Source organism: Myotis daubentonii, chromosome 8 (assembly GCF_963259705.1).
Source record: "Myotis daubentonii chromosome 8, mMyoDau2.1, whole genome shotgun sequence".
NCBI lineage: Eukaryota > Metazoa > Chordata > Mammalia > Chiroptera > Vespertilionidae > Myotis > Myotis daubentonii.
Genome location: NC_081847.1, coordinates 25214472 through 25230145, shown reverse-complemented (window position 1 = coordinate 25230145; position 15674 = coordinate 25214472). Strand labels below are relative to the sequence as shown.

The following is a 15674-nucleotide window of genomic DNA, read 5'->3' as shown; positions in this document are numbered from 1 at the left end:
TTAGCGTGAAGCAGGGGTTAAACATAGCTTCTTTCTCTTCAAAGCCTCTGGTCACTCTTAAGAGCTTCTTGTTTTGATTTGTCTACAAGAGTGGGCACAGACCTCAGACCATTGACAATGTCCTTGTTTTCCAAAGTAGATCTCATTCAGCACACTTCTGATTTTGTTTTCCATGTCCTCTACCAGGCTCCCAATATTGGCTATGTGTGGGAGCAGTCGCTGGCAGTTTCATCTTTCTCTGTCTGATCGAGCTGCCTCCAGGGTTCATGGTGCCAGAGCTGGATTTGCTGGTTTGCAGCCACAGCATCACCATGGATGCCAGCTTGCAACGGGCGATGGGACCACTGGATTTCTCCTGCACTGCTGCCACGTGGGTGGAATCCCAGCAGCCTTTGATATTCTCTGATCCGTCTCCAGCCCTCTTTATGAGGATCACTCCAGCAAAGCCATGAGCCAGATCCCAGAGGTAGGCAGATGAGATGCCATCTTTAAAATACAGGTCTCGATGCTGGTCAAAGACATTGTTGGCTGCCACCTCCAGCTTTCTCAGCCGAGCAGAAGGCATGGCCTCATTTTCCAGCGGAGGGTCATATCTGTTACTCCACGGTGACCTGTAGGAGTTCCCATCTCTGTTGTGTCACACAAAAGTTAACCCTTTCCCACCACCTTGTTTCTGGCAATTTTCAGTGGCTGGTCAATAGAAGACAGGAGATCTTCATATAGACTGGGGACCAGGTCATTCAGGCTGCTGAGGTTTATCTCCATTTGCCTCATTAAGTCAAAGGCACAGTCCAGTTGTTGATCACTTGTGGTGGCATCTGTGGCTGTCTTGGTCCCAGCGTCTGTCGCCTCATTCTTCTTATCAATTGCACGTTATTCCACTGTAGGGATTCCCTGTACATTATTTAGCTGGTTTCTTACTGATGAATTAGATTGTTTCCAATATTTTGCTATTACAGGCAATTCTGTTATACCTCATTCTGCACATGTGCAAGTATATCTGTAGAATAAATATCTAGAAACATTATTGCCAGGTCAAAAGATATATGCAATTTGAATGTGGAAATATTTAAATAGGTTTGAAAATGGTCAGTATAAAGGGCAATTGGTTTGGGCCAAATGCATCACTTGGGAAAATAGGATATATTTCACTAAAAGCAGACATGTGGCCACACATCTGTGTGCTTTAGTTCAGTAAAGCACAGGGGTGAGTTAGGACAGAAGTACATTACAACATCACTCTTCTGGAGCTAGTGACTCCAAGGTGATCGGTAAGTGTGTGGTCAGAGTTTGTGAAGATCTGTCTCTAGCAACTGATATGGTCCATAAGTTGCATCTGAGCTTTGTATGACAGATACCAGGCTCCTGGGAAAAGATCAGCATCTTCCCATTGAGAAGGGAGGCTTCATCAGTTCTTACCCCAGAAGCTTGTAGTCCCAAGGCAAGTAGTCTCTGGAAGCCAGGATTAAGCTATAAACTTGATGGTGAAGGAGCAATCTATGAGACTAACTAAGTAATAAATCAAAGCCAGAGCAGTAACTATGAAAACAATTCTCCATTCAGATAAGAGCCTGGTATCTCTGGAGCTCCTTTCTCCCACCTCCTGCTCAATGACATCAAAGAGTTGGGGTGGACAGTGCAAGAATTAGGCGTCATAAAATTAAGAAGCTTTTCTGTTGAAGGTGTCCCACCCCTTGCAATCAACTTCCTTTGGAGCCTCAAACCATAACATTTCCAGGGCAGAGTTCTCAAACACCAGGTGATGTGCCCAGAAGGAACAAGATGTTTGTTTCAACAGGGAAGATCCATAAATCTAAGATACCACCTCTGGTAGCTGGGCACCCCTTTTCTAATCTCCCGTACTTTAACACATGAAGCATTTCCTCATGTGTTAGCATGGGAAAGGTTGAGGAGGAAATGAGGCTGGAGGGGAATGGTTGCATTATCCAGAGTAGACACAAGAAAATAGAATGAAGAAAGAGCTGTGGCCTCCCATTTATTTAAATTTACTCCTTTATCAGACAAGACAGAAAATGGACCTCTCTTTTCCTGAGTTAGTGTTTCTAGAGTTCAGGAAGTACAGTGCACAGCAGTTAACTCAGAGTCATGGATTCTATACCCAACTCCCTCATTCTCCCAGTGACCACGGACTTTGCCCAAGGAGGCTCAAGTCTACATTTATAAAACAGGGGTAATAACAGTACACTTATCTCAAAGATAATGTGGGTAGAGACAACATACTGCCTGGCACATACAAACTAGTCAATAACTGTCGGCTGTTCTCATTAATATGAATCTTACAGAGTCAGCTGTGTTGCAACTTGGTTTGCACCAAAGCCAATCCCTTATTGTCACAGTCCCTTGGGGAGCATCATTGCTTTGGCTTATCCTCCTTGGATCATGTGTGGCTTCCATATATACAGACGCGGTGCAGGCAATAGCATTGGATGGCAGGAATATGCAGTGCAGTTGTACATAATTGGCATTAGGCTAGTGGTTTTTAAAGTGTCTCTTTGAACCATTAGCAACTTCTTGCTGCAGACCTCATCAATCAAAATCTCTGGGGTATGGCTGCCTCCCTACCCCTCAAGGCTCCAGGTGATATGGATGCATACTAACGTGAAAAACACTGATCTAGACTCTGGGATGCATTGAAGTCTCCTACTTCACACAGGAAGAGCTGGAGTGAAGAAAAAAATCCAAGAGGTCATGCTCATAGCTCATGGCCTAATTTGGGTGAGTGGTTTAACAATCTTGCCTGTTCTTGAATAGTCTCTTTGGCTGGGAACAACTTGTCAAGCTGCAGATATCTCCTTTCCTCTTTCTCTCCCTGCTTCTCTCCCACAAGACACAAGATAGTTCCTGCCCAGGCATCTCAGATTACCATTTCTTCCTTAAAGCCAATTAAAGGTCTCTAATCCCTCCTGTGTTTACCTAAAGGATCAATTTGATCGGAAAGGATGAATGGGAAGGGCAAAATCCTAGAAGGGCTTGGGAAAGGAAATTTCTGCTCCAGCGGTGGGAACCCACCCTTTCTCACTAAGCTTATTATGAACTGGTGCATTTTTTGAATTAGAATTCTCCATCCAGCCGGCCTCTTTTATCTAAAGCCTTGGGTTATCCTTTCAAAGGCAGCGTCTGACTTTATTTACCCTTAGTATTAATACTTTTGAGATCCCCCCCCTCCCCAGTCATCTCAGCCTCTCCTGAGTAATTAGTTTGAATCATATGAAATATCCATGTTTGTAGGTAGAAAGCAGGTGGATATCAGCAATGTCTTATGATTCAACTTAATATATGCACTCAGGTCATTTACTGGGATCCATCATTCTGTCTTCCTCACAATTGAAGGCAGATTGTTTTTAAGGACTTCTAGGCACAGCAGATCATCTCCGTTGTGAGACTACTTAGAGTTTGACACTTACTTGCTAGGGTTTTTGTAAAAATAAGTTAATCTCCAAGTCTTACTTCCCTCCTCTGTAGAGTGGGGATGTGTCACCCTCCTTATAGGTTCATATAGGATTAAATGAGAAATCTGCCTGCAGTGTCTGGCGTGGTGCCTGACTTCTAACTGGTATCAGATACATTAGTGTCCTATTTCAGTGAGGCTAGAGGTAATATTCTTTTTTTTTTTTTTTTTGGAGGTAATATTCTTAAAACTCATGTCTCTGCCTCTTCTCTGTTCTACATATCTACTGATGGTTAGTCTCCAAGTTATAATTGTTACTCATCTAGAAGTGAGGGGTCTGGACATGTTTTTAAAGGCCCTTACACATTATGCGTGGTTATGAGATGGCAAGAGAGTGAAATATTTTTCTGTCTCAAGTAATCATTATTCTTCTTCATTTCAGAGAAATGTCAGATTAATTTATTTATGTGTTTTGGAATCTTAGTAGAAGAGAAAGCAGCTCAATAAATGAATGCAGAGAGTTCCGGTCTCATCACTAACCAGATTGTGCAACCTCAGAGGATCTGCTTAATCTCTGAGTGTCTTTGTTTTCCTGGCCTGGACACGAGGCTTGTACATATGCCTCAATCTCCCTCAGTGAGGATGAAAGAGATGGAGCTAGTGCTTCATGAACGTGCTTTGAGCTTTAGGAAGGCAGAGATGTTACACAGATACAGGTGTTATTACATTACATAAAAACCATCATTTTTCTTTGGCAAAGTCATGACACCAGGAAAACCTATCTTCCATTAAAGTTCAAAAGCAGAATGAAGCAAGAAAAAACAATTTTTTTAATTTGTTTTACAGTAGAACCATCATCACCCCAGAGATGTTTTGGAGGGTGTAACAGGAGTATTCTCAATGGTCTTTAAGAGCAAGGTTAAGAGCTACCTGCACTTGGTGCTTCCTTTACTACACAGGGGTGAGAGTCCTGATGGATTGTCTTTCTGGTTAATTACTAGATGTTCAAAAAGGTGAATGGAAACCTGATACTCTGCAAGTTGAACTGTTGACAAGTGACCCTGTGAATTTTCAAAGGCAGGTGTTGATTGGAAATATGCATGTGTTCCCAGCCAGTTTTGCTTATGGAGTCATTCTATGCTTGGAAGTAAACAAAGGAAAGTAATCCAACATTCCGATCAATAAAACGGCTTGCCCTGTGCTTGTAAAATGTTCTGTGTCTTATTTGTAAATTGAGAGTTGAATAATGACAGGTGTATGGTACCTTGCATGAGCAATGAGTTGGGAAGCCTCACTTTCCTGACTGTGAAGCTGTTTGTATTTGTAGAAAAATGGGAGAGTGATGTGTGAATGGGAGAACTGGACTCTGGGGGCCTCTATTTTTTTTTCTTGTTAAGTTAAAGGGCTTGTAGCTTTTTGTTTATATCAAACTATGCAGTATAAATACATCCTATATAACAAAAGCCTAATATGATAAGTGTCTGGCCAACAACCAATCAAAGCGTAATATGCTAATGATATGCTAAGACCACTCAACCGCTCGCTATGACGTGCACTGACCACCATGGGGCAGACGCTCTGACTGGTAGGTGAGCTTGCTGCTGGGGTCCGGCCAATTGGAACTGAGTGAGGCAGGCTGGACATGCCCTGGAGCCCTCCTGCAGTCCCTCCCCAGCTGGCCAACCTCTTGCATTCCTTCCTGGCCCCAATTGTGCACCGGTAGGGTCGCTCAGCCTGGCCTGAACCCTCTTGCATCCAGGACCTCTTGGGGGATGTTGGAGAACCTGTTTCAGCCTAATCCCACAGAGGGACCCCACTGGTGCACGAATTTGTGCACTGGGCCTCTAGTATTTAATAAAGATCCTTACCCAAGGATATGCTGAGAGATAGATAGATAGATAGATAGATAGATAGATAGATAGATAGAGAATGACAGAGAGATCTGTTGCCTTCTGTATGCTCCCCAATTTGGATCAAACCTGCATATGTCCTGAGCGGGAATGAAACCAGCAATCCTTTGGTGCATGGGACGATATTCAACCAACTGAGTTACTCTGATTGGGCTGAATGTGTAGTTTGAATACCTTCCTTCCTTAAAAACTTTTCAGCTATCACCACTGATGCCTCACTCATCACATATCCAGTTACTCTGTGGACATTCTTTCTTCTTCCTTAAAGAGGAAGTATAGTCTAGTCTTTCTCCACTCTCCTTCTTCTCCTCTTTTTACAGGTCATGGTTACAAATTTATGCCCATTCTGGCTGCTTTCTTTGGTTTCTTTTGGGGAAGGCAGGTAATCAGGATTACTAACAGCGGCCTTAGAAGTGATTAGTTAAGTAAATGAAAAGTGAATTAATACCATTAGTAGCCAACCCCCAAATAGGTCAAGATGGAAAAATTCTGTAGTTACATCATCTGATGCCAGCAAAATGATAATTCAGGATTTTTTCTGACATTTTTAATTTGGCAAATGCCAGCTTTCTTGCATGAGTCTAAATCAAGGGTGGCTTCCATAGAGGCAATTTGGCATAAAATACAATCAGAGGTTGGCAAAAGTAGGTTTGCAGTTGTTTGTATGGAAAATACAATAATCCTATATAATAAAACCCTAATATGCAAATCAACTGAGCAGCAGAACAACCAGTTGCTATGACGTGTACTGACAACCAGGGGGCAGACACTCAATGCAGGAGCTGCCTCCTGGTAGTCAGTGCGCTCCCACGTGGGCAGCACCGCTCAGCCAGAAGCCGGGCTCACAACTGATGAGCACAGTGGTGGTGGCAGGAGCCTCTCCTGCCTCCGTTGCAGGTGGGTGGTAAGGAGCAAGGGGTCCCGGACTGCAAGAGCCCTGGACTGCGAGAGGGATGTCTGACTGTCGGCTTAGTGCATGAATGTCATGCACCAGGCCTCTAGTTAATAAATAATAATAATACAAGAATAAACTCTGTGCTTTGTGTACTCACAACTATCCATCTACTTTTGCACATCCCTTATATGTTTTAAAAATACGACTTGGCACTGTCACTTGATTAGAGACATACCAACTAAATATTGAGGTGCACTCTGCTCTGTCTCTGCCTCTCTTTGCAGCTCTTCCAAACACCCCAGAGCTAGTGATCAGATTAAAAAGCTTGAGTTAGCACAAGCATTTCAGATGTCATTGGAGGAACTGGAGCTGGGAACTAACCATGCCCTTGTCACCTAGGTTGTGATATCATTGCTGATATTCTCCAGGTTTCCTACATGCACCTAAGGCAGAAGAATAGTTATGCAGCCTTCAGAATTGCAGTAATTTGCAGTCGTAACTAGTTTTTCTTCTCTCCATGCTGGTTTATTTTAATTCAGTCTTAAGGCTGAAGGTACTAGAGAAGTTACCAAAACTTTACTCATGTGGACACTTTTTCTCACTAAATTTGAGATAATTAACTTCCTTCTATTTTCCGAGACACAGAATTTAGCCTAAATTCAGTTAAAATGGGATTGCCAGATAAGCATTTTATTCAATATCAAGTATTTGCATATCATTAAGTTACAAGGGAAAAACATGGACCATAAAAATCTACTGAGATCAGAAAATCTACTTGTCTCTAAAAAATGTTGGACTTACATTGATTGCAACACTAAGTAGCAGGAACGTCATCTTTTTTTTTTTTTAAAAAAAATATATTTTATTGATTTTTTTTACAGAGAGAAAGGGAGAGGTATAGAGAGTTGGAAACATCGATGAGAGAGAAACATCGATCAGCTGCCTCCTGCACACTCCCCACTGGGCATGTGTCCGCAACCAAGGCACATGCCCTTGACCGGAATCAAACCTGGGACCCTTGAGACTGCAGGCTGATGCTCTATCCACTGAGCAAAACTGGTTAGGGCAGGAACTTCATCTTTCTTCCCTAATGTAATCCTAGCATTTAGCATAGTTTCTGGCACTTAATAAATGCTCAATAAATAATTCTTGACTAAACAATTAAAACATGAAAGTTTTTTTGTTTTCTTTTTGGTGGCTGTCAGAGAATGTAGACCTTTGTATCAAAGTCTACATTGTTAATTTTCATCTTACTGAAACACAAATATTGGTCTAGGGCCTGAAAGATGATCAGGTCTAGACCCCTCTATCATGATATGTATACATGCCACCTCATCCTCACCCTACACACACACACACACACACACACACACACACACACACACACACACACACAAGCTTATGTGCACACTTAGGCATGCTTAGACCATCTGGGCATGCTCCTTATCTGATCATTTGGATAGGGTCCCTGCTTGCTGGATAAAGTAGAGCCATTTGGACTTCTCCAGATGGGTATCTTGGTAGGACACCAGTGTTGATGGCCAAGAAATATTTATTGAACACTTAAGTGAATGATGAAAGTTTCAATTTTTATTTCCAGAGCTCAACATGAACTGAAAGTTTTATATGACGTGATTTATAAGAGACACAAGAAACAGTACAAAGCCATCTTTGGCAAACATCTTGATCCTGTGAAATATATGTGCCCACATTATATTTAACTTAGAGGCTATTAAAAGACTTAGATCTTTATTGCTTCTTAATACTCTGAATAGAGTCCAAAATGGTTTTGAAATATCCTTTGAGTAGCCTATAAATACCTCCCACTTCATATCAACACAGTATTATTGCCTTCTGGATATTTTAGCTACAGATATAATTTCATTAATTTTATCAGGATTCTGGTCTATTTATTATTGGGCTAATGATTTCCACAGCAAACTCTTCATAAAATGTATAGCTTAATAGAGGGTTAACCCATATTTAATTCACTTTGTTAATTTTAAAAGAATTAGGATACAATCGAGTTTATTGGAATTTACAAACCCCATTGAACATTATCTGCTCTTTTCTGAATGGTACAGAGGGGACCCCAGCACCTTGTCGCACCTCCTGATCATCATTAATGTGATAACCATTACTGCGTTGCAGAAGTATGGCTTTGCCAGCTCATTACACACCACACACGTCAGTTTCCTCTTGTTGAATATCCAGCATGCCCAGGCTGTGGTTCTAATCAGAAGAACCGTTTCCTATTCCTATCTAACTATCTTAATTGCCACTGCTTCCTATTATGCCACATAAGCAGATAAGAAATAACATCAATTAAAAATTGTCAGCCTCACTACGTAACCCATAGATTACAGGTGTTTTATAGTCTGGTTTGCTAAAGTAGGGGGGATTTCTTTTCTAGACCTTTTGTGTTTTGAATCCAAAGACATTTCAGGGAATGAGTTGCCGAATTCCAGCAGCTTGAGTTGTGGGGTGCCTGTGTCTTTTTATTGTGCAATTATTCCATCACGAATGGCACGGTTCAGGCATGGGATGCTGTTTTATTTGACTTTTATGTGATTACTTTGGGATGCTCCCCTTTTTGGCCTTAAACTACTGAAGAGGGAGTGACTTCTTTCTGTGAGTAACCTTAAGAACCAGTGGTTGCACTTAAACAGATCACCCACATTTAGCAGCTGCAGAGCAGAATTCAGACACTTCTGTAGCCAGCTTATATCAGCCCCAAAGTTGGTAGGTTCATTACAAGCTTGTCTCTTGATTTTAGTCAAAATAATCTGATTTCTTTTCTGAAAAAAAAAAAAAAAAAGAAAGAAAGAAATCTTTCTTAGACCATTTCCTTTCTTTTTTCTCCTTCTCCAATCAGCAGATCAAAACTTTGGGCCCTTCTGAACCTTAATTCAAACATCACTTCAGAAGTTAACACATTTGAGTTCCAAAAGCAATGCTTTTAACTTCTGTCCCATGGTCAATAAGGGGCTAAATCGATCTATAAACAGTGTCAGATGGTGTCTCACACATGGCACTTAAGAAACCTTACTCCTGATAGTGCCTTGACCTCAGGGCCCCCTGATCAGGCTGTCTGGGTGACACTGAGCAGGGAGGCATCAAAGCGAAGGCCTGTGCGGTCCTGTGAGCCTGACAGCCGCCCAGCCCCCGGGAGAGGGTGTTGAAGACAGGACAGGCATGGAGCTGATGTGGACACAGCATTTTAGTTTGGCTTGTAGCATGACTGGGGGAGGCAGATTTCTGGCTCCTTTTTCTTCGACTGGTTCCATTTCCCATGCCACCTGCATTGCAGTTTACCTAGACGCTTTGCACTGGGCACTGATGGAGTTCAGGGATGCCTTTCAAGGAAGCCCAAACAAGGTCAGCTCAGAGCTAAGGAGGCGTGGCAGGATGGTCATCTGTTGAGCAGAGCAGCGTTTTGATGTCCTGCACACTGTTCATGGCAGACACTGTTAGTTTCGTGGAGGTCCCTTGCAGGCAGTTCTGCCAGACACTGAGAACGTCTAGTGTAACTATCTGAGGGTGTCTGTGACCCCGAGGTGTGCTTGGTCTGCTTGCAGGGCATGCTGGGAAAGTCGGGAGCTAATGCCCCCAGAGAGGTATTAGTGAATTAATACCCCTTCTTGCTCCTCAGTGCACAATTCTGATATGTGTTCCATGCAGTCTCTCAGGGTGGTCCCAGTCGGGTTGGGCCCACAGTCTCCCACAGCAACTAACTCATGGATACACTTTATATTGGCTTTCTTTCCCTTCCTTTCTCCCAGCTCCAGTCTCTCCCTCTTTCTTCCTGGGACATTTCTCAAATAAACGCCTGGCACTCAAGTTCTTTTCTCAGGACCTGCTTTGGGAGAAACCCAAACTACCACAAGGGACAGACAACAATGCAGTTGTCTTATCAAAAAGAACTTAAGTGACCCCCTCAAAAGCTCTATTTTCCACAAGTTGGTACCCCCATGCCTTGGTTTGGGTTCCCCAGAAGCAAATCCTAACACAAAGATTTCACTGCAAATTGTTTATTTGGGAAGTAATTCCAGAAAATGCCATTAGAGTAGGGAAGGAAGACAGGGAAGGGCTGGAAGACATAAAGGGCGTATTATCAAACCAGTTACTACTGTGGGCAGCTGGAGCCCAATCCTGAGGAGGCATCTGGAACACTGTGGAACAGGCCTCAGAGATGTCCTGCCCAAGGGACGAGGCAGCCTGAGTATTGAGCCAGCAATTCTACATCTGGCATGGACTGAGGGAGGCTGTGGGGATACTTCCCAGCACTTCTGGGATGACTATGCTCAGGCTGACCATGACTGTGTGGCCAGAAAAGGAGTCCTTTGGAGGAGCATCTCAGTTTGCAGCAATCAGCCTTTGGAGACAGAGATAAGTGCTGAGGGAATTTGGGAAGACATCCAAAAAGCCCCTGCTACACACGCTGAGACTAAAAACCTACAAATATATCTCTGAAATAAGGGGAAATGCAAAGGAATGGTTCCCTCATTCAACAACTGTTTATAAAGCCTTGCTGCTGTTCCAGTGCTGCAGACACAGGTGGAAAAGATTGTGCTTGTGTTGCTTTCGTGTGGACACTTCCCTCCTGTAAGAGCTCCATGGTGGCCAGCATGGAGAGACAACTGTGAATCCTAATGTGACTCACAGAGCCTGGCTTTCGGAGTTCATGGTTTCATGCAGACCATTGGACTAAGAGAAGACTTGTGTTCTAGTTTTGGCTCTGCCCTTCACTAGCCATGTGACCATGTTATCTTGCCTCCCAGGACCTTGATTTCCTCTCGTGCTAAATGAAGGAGCTGGCATAAGATACTCTGGGGGCCTTCCTGCCTGAAACACGGTGGCCAAGGATCCTTGCGCTGAAGTGGGCGTGGAGCAGGGCTGTTTGTGCTGTGTGGGCCACTTGCCTCTGGTCTGGAGGCATTTCAGGTCAAGTGATGTCTGAGCTGGGAGAAGTTAGAACTGAAAACCTATTTTTATGATTAAAAGCAACGAGGCTTAGGGAAGCAACATGTCTTGTGCAAGCTCACCCAGCTAATTAGGGGGCAGAATTGGAGGCAGAACCTAGGTTTCTATTGCTCAATTGATGGATCTTTCTATTAATCCATGAATCACACTTTTTGTAGCAAGCTATAAGAAATATGGCTTTTGAGAAGGTAGACTATAGGCTGAAGGACCCACTTGATCCAGAGTAATCATGAAATTCAAAGGCATTCACATTTAAGGGCTTAAACCAAATCTCAGAGGCTATATAGTTCATTAAAAATGTTCTCCTGCTAAATTTGTTTTATGTATTTCCCAATAGAATCCCCAGTCCATACATAGGGATTGGATTCAAGTGGAAAAGGTGAACCAAACAACTGAATACAAAATATCCAATTTCTTTTTATACCTTACCATGAGTGCTTGCTTCAGTAGTTACCACCTGTGTTATTTAGCCTTGGTTGAAATAGCTTCAAGATGGCAGGTTGGTGACAGGAGAGGCAAAAAAAGGAAACAGAATTGCAGAAAAAAGTAGGGGAGCCCAGCCTCTTTGGAATGTGAAAGTAATTTAGATGTGAATTTAGAATGTGAAGATGTCCCAGAACTGCTCTTCCTGTGTCAACACAAATAAGTATGTTGATTTCATTAAGTAAACGACCAGCTAGGTGATGATATGTTTGGCCTTACACAGGACTGAGTTCAGGCAGGTGATCACAGGGTGAATTATAGGTATTATGCAAACCACTGCCTATTATCTGGCCTGATCTTCATGTGCTGTATCATGTTCCATCTGAGTAAAGTTTTAAGTGTTTGGAAATCCTGCAAAGTAAAAGTCCGCTTTAGACTCTTGTGTGGTCCATGGACCAGCACCATCAATGTCACTTGGCAGCTTGTTAGAAATGCAGAATATCAATCCTGACCCCAGACCTACTGCATTAGAATCTGTGCTTAAACAAGGTCGCCCAGGGGTATGTATGCATGTTAAAGCTTAAGAAGCACTGTTGCTGGCAAGTGCTACTCAAAACAAGTGGGTACTTCCTTGAGTGGAATCACTGAAAAAACTTTCAGCCAAAAATAGACTGCTCAAGGAGACCTTGCAAACAAATGGAAAAACTGAATGTAATTCAAATAATTAATACACTGATGTCACGCTTAGTGCTGTTGTGAGCTAATATTGAAACACTGTTAAATCAAACACATCACTTTCAAGAAAAACCTGCTTCACTTTTTTTCAGGTGTGAACATATGGGAAGATGTTATTTATAGTTATACCTTAGTTCTTTCCACAAAGGATAGAGATATGTGGCTATTAGGCACAACAGCCATGGTTGCACAGAAAACCACGGGACACTGTTCAAGGGCTGTTGTAATTTCCACTCCGTGTCTTCAGACTGAACATGAAATAGATCTCAAAACCCTCCAATTCCTTCCTTGTCTTCGAGTCCACAGAGATAATTCTCAGTCTTAGTCTATAAGATCATCAGCATTTATTCCAAAGGATATAAGACAGTGGCTCTCAACCTTCCTAATGCCGTGACCCTTCAATACAGTTCCTCATGTTGTGGTGACCCCCAATTTCATTGTTACAAATTGAACATAATTAAAGCATAGTGATTAATCATAAAAACAATATGTAATTATATATGTGTTTTCTGATGGTTTTAGGCGACCCCTGTGAAAGGGTCGTTCGACCCCCAAAGGGGTCACGACCCACAGGTTGAAAACCGCTGATATAAGATATTTGAAAAGTATGTGAGTTAAAGTTGGCTTTTTCTTTTTCAAAGACCATTGAAAGGATCATTTACAAGACACATCTTGACTAAATACATTTTGTTGGGAGAAGCGTTTAAATTTTTAAAGAGAACTAAAGGTTTGAGAAACATCTTCTCACTGGCAAGGTTCAACAGAATAATTACGAGCCATTTTTTAATATCCATACAATGCATGCAATGCTTCTTGAGAGCTAGGCTTGGAAATGGCACTTCTGCTATGTTTCATTTGCCAAGGAAAGTCCCATGGCCAATCCTGGATTCAAGGGATGAAAGTAGACTACAACATTTAATGGGAAAATCTACTAAATCACATTGCAGGGGAGGGAAATAATTGGGAGAAATGTTGTAATCCATTTACCACATCAGAGCAGGCTGATTGCTATAGTAAAACAAACCCTGTGTCTCAGGATTTTAACACAATAATGTTTTATTTCTTGACTTTATTACAGTCCAATAAGGGTGGTCAGGGAGGTGGGAGGGGTTCTGCTGCACACAGTCATTCAGGAATGCTAGACTCCTTCCTTCTAGTTACTGTGACCTCCAAGGCCATGAAGTCTTTTATCGTGTCCTCTGTTTCCAGCCAGTAGATAAGGAAAGAGCAATATGTAGCAGGAGCATCTACTCCTAATCGTCCCCGCCTGGAGGCATCGTACTTATTGCTCTGCCTTCTTTCTGATGGCAAGAACATGGGACGTGGCCCAATTGAACAATAAGGGAAGTTGGAAAACCTGGTCTAGCTGTGTTAGGAGCACAGAGGGAAAATGGTGTGCTGAATACCTACCTGGGCTCTATTTTATTCCAGGAGAAGGTGCACCCGAGGTATTTTAAAATGTTAATGACTGAGGCTCATAAAATGTTAATGACCTGAATCTTGACCTCTTACCTTCCTCCTTAAACAACCTGAGCTTTAGCACCCACTCATTTGTCCACAAACTACCAGATCCCAGTCTCTGTGAAGTCGCCCAGCCACTGGCCCTGCAAGTCAGCAGCATGGCCAGTGTCTGTGCAAGTGGCAGGAGCTCTAGCTCCCAGATCTCCATGTCCCACTCCACCAGCATGCAGGGTGTCTGGGTGTCTGGGGGCCTGGCTGCAGTGATGGCTGGGGTTCTGAAGGGCCGGGCGCGGGGGGGGGGGGTCATCCAAAGTGAGAAGGAGACTATGCAATGCCTGAATGACCACCTGGCCTCCTACCTGGAGAGGGTGAGAAGCCTGGAGGCTGATAATTAGAGACTGGACAACAAAATCTGTGAACACCTGGAGAAGAAGGGACCCTAGGCAAGAAATTGGGAGCATTATCTCAAGACCATCGAGGGCCTGAGGACTCAGATCTTTGTAAGTTTTGTGGACAATGCCCACATGGTTCTGCAGATTGACAATGCCGGTCTTATTGCTGATGACTTCAGAGTCAAGTATGAGATGGAGATGGCCATGCACTGGTCTGTGGAGGGTGACATCAATGGGTTCTGAAAGGTTACTAATATTACTCAGCTGGAGACAGAGATCAAGGCCCTCAAGGAGGAGCTGCTCTCCATTAAGAAGAACCACGAGGAGGAAGTACATGGTCTACAAAACCAGATTGCCAACTCTGGGTTGACGGTGGAGTTGGATGCCTCCAAATCTCAGGACTTTAGCAAGATCATGGTGGACATCCAGGCCCAGTATGGTGAGCTGGCTCAGAAGAACTGAGAGGCGCTAGATAAGTACTGGTCCCAGCAGAGCACCCAGTGGTCACCTTGCAGACCTCTGAGATAGGAACAGTTGAGATGTCACTCTTGGAGCTGAGATGTACAATCCAGTCCTTGGAAATTGACCTGGATTCCATGAGAAATTTGAAGGCCATTCTGGGGAACATCCTGAGAGAGGTGTAGATGCGCTAAGCCATGTAGATGGAACAGCTCAATGGGACCCCGCTGCACCTGGTGTCAGAGCTAGCCAGCCCAGAGAGAGGGATAGCACCAGGCCCAGGAGTAAGATGCCCTGGTGAACATCAAGGTCAAGCTGGGGACTGAGATCGCCACCTACCGCCACCTGCTGGAAGAAGGGGAGAATTTGGATCTTGGCGATGCCCTGGACAACAGCAACTCCATGCAATTCATCCAAAAGACCACCACCTGCAGCAAAGTGGTGTCTGAGGTCAATGACAATAAAGTTCTGAGGCATTAAGGCAGCAGTAGCGGGGCACCCCTGGCTGGGCAAGTGGCCAATAAAAGTTCAGAGGTCATTGAATGTGAAAAAATGTTGCATGAAACCGTGGGGTAGACAAAGTTTTGAAACACAAGATCATAATTATGAAGGCAAGACAGAGCCAGATACCTAAGTAAATACCTAGGATGAAAGTGGAGCCTGGGGAGGGTTTGGAGAAGTTTTTGGATGCAGTGGCTGCTTTGGAGGCCGTGGAACTTTAACCGGAGGAGAGGGGAGTGAAGGGCAAAGGGAAAGCTTTGAGCCGCAGGGGAAACTGGATTTGTTTGCTTGTTTAACATTGTTGTCTCTAGTGGGGCCTAAAGTTGATGCCTTAATGTAGGAGGCCTATGTTAGTGCTGATCAGAATAATGTACCCCTTAGGGCTACATTAAAAAACACTGCTCGGTGTCTCATTTGCACCTTCAAAATATGCACATACATGTGTGGGCCAGAAAAGGCTGTGCTCAGAACATGCATTCTTATGTGAACTGTAGGTAATTGCACAA

The 15674-nt window shown here is 43.4% G+C and overlaps 2 pseudogenes; one reads left to right on the top strand and one right to left on the bottom strand.

The window, feature by feature from the left end:
* On the bottom strand, positions 1-14024 carry LOC132240160 (F-actin-capping protein subunit beta-like; annotated as a pseudogene).
* Positions 14025-14121: 97 nt separating this feature from the next.
* LOC132240159 (keratin, type I cytoskeletal 18-like) lies at positions 14122-15147 on the top strand (annotated as a pseudogene).
* The last annotated feature ends 527 nt before the right edge of the window (positions 15148-15674 follow it).